Raw genomic sequence first — 6,000 nt, forward strand, 5'->3', positions numbered from 1 at the left:
TAACTGACTTTGAGCTCTGTAAGTGTCCAAGGCTGGGTTGTACAGGGCTTGGAGCAGCCTTGTCCAGTAGAAGGGGCTGGACTGGGATGATCTTTTAGAATTCCAGCTTGTCCCTGGTGGGTTTCAGGCAGGGGATGGTGACACACAGAGCCAGAGCTGCTGCTGCTGCCCATCCCATGAGTTCAGTCAGTTACTGAGCTCTGTTATTACTTTTTTTAACATTTATTTCTGGACTCGCAGCAATTATTTCTCCAGCAGGGTGGAGGTTATTAGGATAACTGCTCCTGTGGTTCGTTTAGATTAGTTTGAGATGGAGGAAGGCAGAGAGGAGCTGCTGCTTGGAAAGAAGTGTGGTTTTGAACTGGAAAGGGCAGCTGGGGGAAAAGGCAGGGAAAGTCCTGCTGACCCTCGAGGCTCCAGGGCTGCTGGAGGGCACAGTCCCCCTCCTTCCCAGGGAGGTGGGCAGGGGGGCAGCACCCTGACACACAGACAGCAGCAAACCCTGCAGGCACGGCTGTGGGGCTCAGCCCCCTGGGAATTTGCACGGGTGGAGTTCTCCATGCCAGCCCTTGACCCCACCAAGCCCAGCTGCAGCCCTCCGTGCAGCCCAGCAAGGCTTTCCCAGCTCTCTGCAGGCTCCCATCACCAGGCCCAGGGTCAGAGTGTGTTTGTTGACACTCCCCCTCCCAGCTGCATGGTACAGCCCCAATAAATGCCCTTTCCATCTTGCTCTGATCATTAGCTGAGAGCATTCCGCTCCAGAGCTCTGCAATAATGAAAGGCACTGAACTTAGGGATCTCAATTAACTGTAGCAAATGCTCTAGATCCTAGGAAAATACTTTGCTCAAATTATATTGCAATAATAATCCGTCCACCCATTTGCTGGGGGGAGCCTGTGCCGTGGATCTCAGCCCTGCTCCCTCTCTCTCCCCGAGCTCCAGCCCTTCATCTCCCTCCTGCCCAATGCCCAGAGCCATCCCAAATCCCTGGGCTCCTCTGCCACCTCCCAGAACAAAACCCAGCCCTAACGCCGCCCAGCACTCCACCTCTCTCCTGATGAATGCAGTCCAGCTCTTAATGAACGACACCACCTCGTTATAATTAATAAGCAGACGCGCCCGGCCCTTGGGCTGCCAGCTCCCTTAATTGCAAGGATGTCACTGCAGCAGTGGAGATCTTCACAGCAAGAAGGTCACGCTCCAGGTCTGGGGGCAATCTGGGGAGGGCCAGAAGAATCAGGATTTACTGCTTTTAATAAGAAAATGGAACGAGGCAGTGATGGGGCAGGGTCTGGGCACCTGTGGGGTCACCCCCACCCCAGCGTGCCAGGGCTGGGGGCTGCTGTGGGGCAAGGGCAGGAGATGGGTTTGGTCTGCCTGGATCCACGTGAGGATGGGCTGGAGGTGGTGGCTGTGAGGACAGGGATGGCAAAGCCCTGCCAGAGCTGTCACCCAGCCCTCCAGCGCTGCCTTCCCAATCCCATCCAGCCTGCAGGAGCCTAATAAAACAAGTCCACACGTTACAAAATCAATTTCCTCTCTATTAATTTGGGTCTCTTAAGATTTATCATCATCTTTCATCACCAGATTAAAAGCAATTGGCAAAGTCTCAAATAACCTTTTAATTCTGAATTGGAAGCCAAGATCCAGAACTGTGGAGCTGTGTCCTCTGGAGGGGCACTGGCTGGACAGGACGGGGTCCAGCACCCCAATTTGGGGCTGGGCACATCCAGATTGTCCTGCCCATGTTGAGTCTCAGCCTGGCTCTTGGTTCATGGTGGAATTAATTACAGTTCTTCCTCTGCCTTCAATCGAAGGCTGCACTTTGATATTTATGCTCCCAGTTGTGGGTTGTGGCCTTGATTCATTAAGATTTGCATAGTAATTGTTTTCTTCTAACGATCTGGGAGGATGGCACCGTGGGGAGACGAGTCCTGCACACGTGGGCAGAGAACTGTAACTGCATCACCAAACTGCCAATTTCTGCCCCAAAATGCGTTTGGCCTCTCCTGACCATGGCAAAGTGTTTTGGGCCAGCCCAGCCACGTCCCTTCAGTAATCCGTGGAGATCTCAGTGCTCCCAGCCCTGCAGGGTGAGATCTGCTCCGTGCTGCTCCCCCACAGCCTGATCTCAGCAGCTTTCTGCTTTTCTAGCTTTTATTTATTTTCTTCTTGCTTTCTTTTTTTTTTTTTTTTTAATAGAAGGGTTAAGCCTGGCCAGCAGCCTGACAGAGCAACTCCCAGGCTGCAATTTATCCATGGCTGTCACAGAATCCCAGAATGGGCTGGCTTGGAAGGGACATTAAATCCCACCCAGTGCCAGCCCTGCCATGGCAGGGACACCTCCCACTGTCCCAGGTGCTCCCAGCCCTGTCCAGCCTGGCCTTGGGCACTGCCAGGGATCCAGGGGCAGCCCCAGCTGCTCTGGGCACCCTGTGCCAGCCCTGCCCACCCTGCCAGGGAACAATTCCTAATTCCCAAAATCCCATCCATCCCTGCCCTGTGGCCCTGGCAGCCATCCCCTGTGTGCTGTCCCTCGATCCCTCGGGCAAAGTCCCAGTCAATGTGTCCCCAACACAGGAAGGAGCTGCTGGAGACAGTCCAGGGACACCATGGGATGTCCCAAGGGCTGGGACAGGTGTGCACAGGTGTGGCCATGGGCTCCACATCCCAATGAGACCGAGCCAGAGCTGCCCAAAGCTGCAGGAGGGAAGGAGGCTGGGAGGGAATGACTGCACAGCTCTGCCTGGCAGGAAGAGCCCGTTTAAATCCAAGCAAAGGTTAATGATATCCTGACAGTGGCAGAGGATTCGCAGCTCCCAGAGTGGGAAACTGCAGCTGAGTGACAGCTCTGAGAGCTGGAATAGCAGGGACAGGCTCGGGCTGGGAATCCAGGCCCAGGGCCAGCAGCACTGTTTCACTGTTTCCGTTCTGTGGGATTGACTGATGATTATTTGTAGATTTTTCTGAGCAAAGGGAGGGCATTGTGTTGGTTTGGCAGGGTGGATGGCAATCCTTCTCCAGGTGTGTTCTTCCTCCTGTGGGGCAGGGCACAGAGGAAGGGCTGGAACCCAGCTCTGCTGTGCTACTGGGATCCAGTGGCTGCAGAAGAAAGAGGATGATGATGATGATAATGATAATAATAATAATAATAATAATAATAATAATAATAATTTGTTTTCTCATCTCTGTTCCCACCTTTTTGCAGAAGGTTTTCCCTCTCCCAGGGCAGTGATGGAGATATGACCAGTGCTCTCCTGATGGGGCCACATCCAAATGGGAGGTGATGAGCTCCAGGTACCTCTCACCCGTGGGGGCTGCTGGGTGGGTGCTCTCCTTCCTGCCAGTGCAGAGGTTTGCCCTCCTTTTGCTGCTGCTGGAAGTGCCCACAGGCTCCCTGGGAGCACCAGCCCCTGCCAGGGCCATGGCACTGAGGTTGGGGCTCAGGCTGGGTGGGCACAGTGCCCCTGCCCTCAGCTCACACCTTCAGGGAGATCAAAGCTCTGGGTTCAGTATTAAAAACAGCCACCCCAGCTTCCCCAGCCCCTTGCAGCCCTGTCCTGCTTCTCCCCAGGCTGGCTCCTGCCCTCCTTCCACCCTCATTAGCCACTTTGCAGCCTCCCAAGCTGCTCCTCTGCAGCCTCCTGTGGGATCCCAGCCCGAAATGCCTCCTTTGAAGGGCCCACACCAAAGCCTGTGTGGAGCTTTGAACCCACCACGTGTCACTGCCTGGAATAATTCATGTTCAACATTTGCTGTGGAGGCCAGAGCTCCCCTCTCTCCTGGGCTGTGCCAGGGAGCAGGGAAGGGCTGGGAGCATCTCCAGTGAGTTTGTGGGATGGCTGTGGGTCTGCAGAGCATTTCTGTTAAACCAATCACTTGGGCAGATAAAATTCACTGTCAAAGCTGTACCAAGTGTCTCCCTCAAGTTGTTGGGGCTGGGGGGCGGGAATAGAGAAGCAGAAGAAGCAGAGTGAGAAGAATTCAATATTTCTATTTGTTCTTACCCAAATAAATTGAGATGTATTTGTGGAAGTGTCAGAGAAGCCCGCAGGAATGATACTATAAAATAACACAGCTGCTTCATGAGTCTGTGACAGACAGCACAGATTAATGTACCGGCGTTTTTATGGTCTGTTAACAACTGATATGGGTTTTAAATATATTATCTCCCATTGTATTGTCTGTCATTTTAAAAACTGCTCATGTCTATTGTGTTTGCTTTTAAGAGGTGCTTATGGAACAATCAGCCAGTTGCTTCCTGATCTCTCCTCTTCCCGACTTCCTAGATATATCATTATCTCACCCTCCTTCTCTCTTTTTTTCCCTAGATAGTTTTTCCCCAGCACTTTCATGGGCAATTTATTCCAAAACCTATCGAAGCCCCCTCATGTTCCTTAATTTCAGGAGCTTTAAAAAGCTTTTCCACCTTCACACCTGGTTATCGGTGAAATGTGGGTGAGCCCGGGGAGGGCTCAGGCTGGGGGTGTGGAAGGGGAAGGTGGGTGCCTGTGCCACCCTGGGCTGGGCACAGGGCACCAGGGCTCCAGGTGTCTGCTCTGCTGAGTGAGGGCTGGGCTGGCACAGTGGCAGGATGGGCTTCAGTGAGCACTGGGAAAGACATGGGGGGTTCTGAGGTGGGGAGGGAATCCTGCACGGGCTCTCAGCGCTGAGCAAAACTTGGGTTTTCCTTTTGGCTGGAGCTTGGGGAGGGAGGAGGATTTCATGCCAGACTCCCCTCAAACCTCTCCAGTGATCCCTTCACCCAGGAAATGCTCCCAGGCAGAAGCTCCCCCTGGTTTGCTCCCACCTCTCTTGGCCACTGACTCCATCCCTGCCACATCTGTCACCTCCTCCCTGTGGCCAGCCAGGACCAGCAGCCTCCTCCCACACTGCTGATGGCCCCCAGCCCCCCCGGGCCCTGCACAGCTTCTCACGGGGCAGACACAACGAGATCAAAGGCTGCAGATGGAAACGTCCAGCAGGAAACACCTGCACCCTGTCCCTGGCACCGGGACACTTCCAGCTGAGGGGACAGCACTGCCCGTGTCCCCCAGGGCCACTCTCACCCCCATGGAGTCACATCAGGCTTGAGACCCACACTGACTGTCCCCACCCTTCATCTTCAGCCCTAAAAATGTCCTTTTCCTCCGCTTTGCACCCCTTACAGCTAAGTGGGGCGGTGTGGGGACGCTGTGCTGTCCCACAGCGGCTGCAGGGCCCCTGTGGGAGCATGGCTGGGCCAGTGGGGGAGGCAATGGCTGGGTGTTTGTGCCCAGAACTTCCTCAAAAGGCTCGGATTGCTGCATTTGGAATTACATTAGATTGCAAGAACAAAGATGCCCTTTTGATGCTTTGTAGCAGCACTGGAGATAATGAAAGGAGAGGAATTTTGATAAGGATGAAAGATAGCTTCCCTCAGCTTCCCATGGCTGATAAAGTGCTGCCCAGATGAAGAGAGTTTAGAATTAAAAGCGCCACAAAAGTAAAACAAAGTAAACACTGCCCAGCGCCTCTCTAACAAGATAAAATTACAGGACAATAAAGAGAAGCACTCCACATGGCGGGGAGAGGGACAGGAGGTGGGAGCAGAGGCCCTGGCAGCTCTGGTGAGGGAACAGCAGCCAGGAATGTGCTGAAGGGGGAAATTTGGGCTCCTCGGCCTCCCTGCCGTGCATGGCAGCACAGGGAGCAGCCCCTGGTGCTGGGCTGAGCAAAGGCAGGGCCAGGGGCAGCTCCTTGGGGGTGACAGCCATGGGGAGAGGAAAGTGAGGGCTTTCCGTGGGTTAATTGGTGTCCAAGTGCTGGGTATGGCTGAGGAGCAGCGCAGGGGAGGCAGCAGGGGCCAGCAGAAACCCTGGGCAGAGGAGACGCTGGAAAGGGGAGGCCAAGAACCTTCTGGAAAAGGGGAGGTCAAGAACCCTCTGGAAAGGGCTGGCCAAGAACCTTCTCGAAAGGGGAGGTCAAGAACCTTCTGGAAAGGGCAGGCCCAAGAACCTT

The 6,000-nt window shown here is 54.3% G+C and overlaps 1 long non-coding RNA gene across 1 annotated transcript; it reads right to left on the reverse strand.

The window, feature by feature from the left end:
• Positions 1–2,476: 2,476 nt before the first annotated feature.
• LOC135284843 (uncharacterized) lies at positions 2,477–4,878 on the reverse strand. Its single transcript, XR_010349958.1, has 3 exons — positions 3,717–4,878; positions 3,199–3,340; positions 2,477–3,102 (listed from the first exon to the last, which is right to left on the reverse strand). It is a non-coding gene; the product is annotated as an uncharacterized LOC135284843 (long non-coding RNA).
• Positions 4,879–6,000: the final 1,122 nt, after the last annotated feature.

The sequence above is a fragment of the Passer domesticus genome, chromosome 21, assembly GCF_036417665.1.
Source record: "Passer domesticus isolate bPasDom1 chromosome 21, bPasDom1.hap1, whole genome shotgun sequence".
Classification (NCBI taxonomy): Eukaryota; Metazoa; Chordata; class Aves; order Passeriformes; family Passeridae; genus Passer; species Passer domesticus.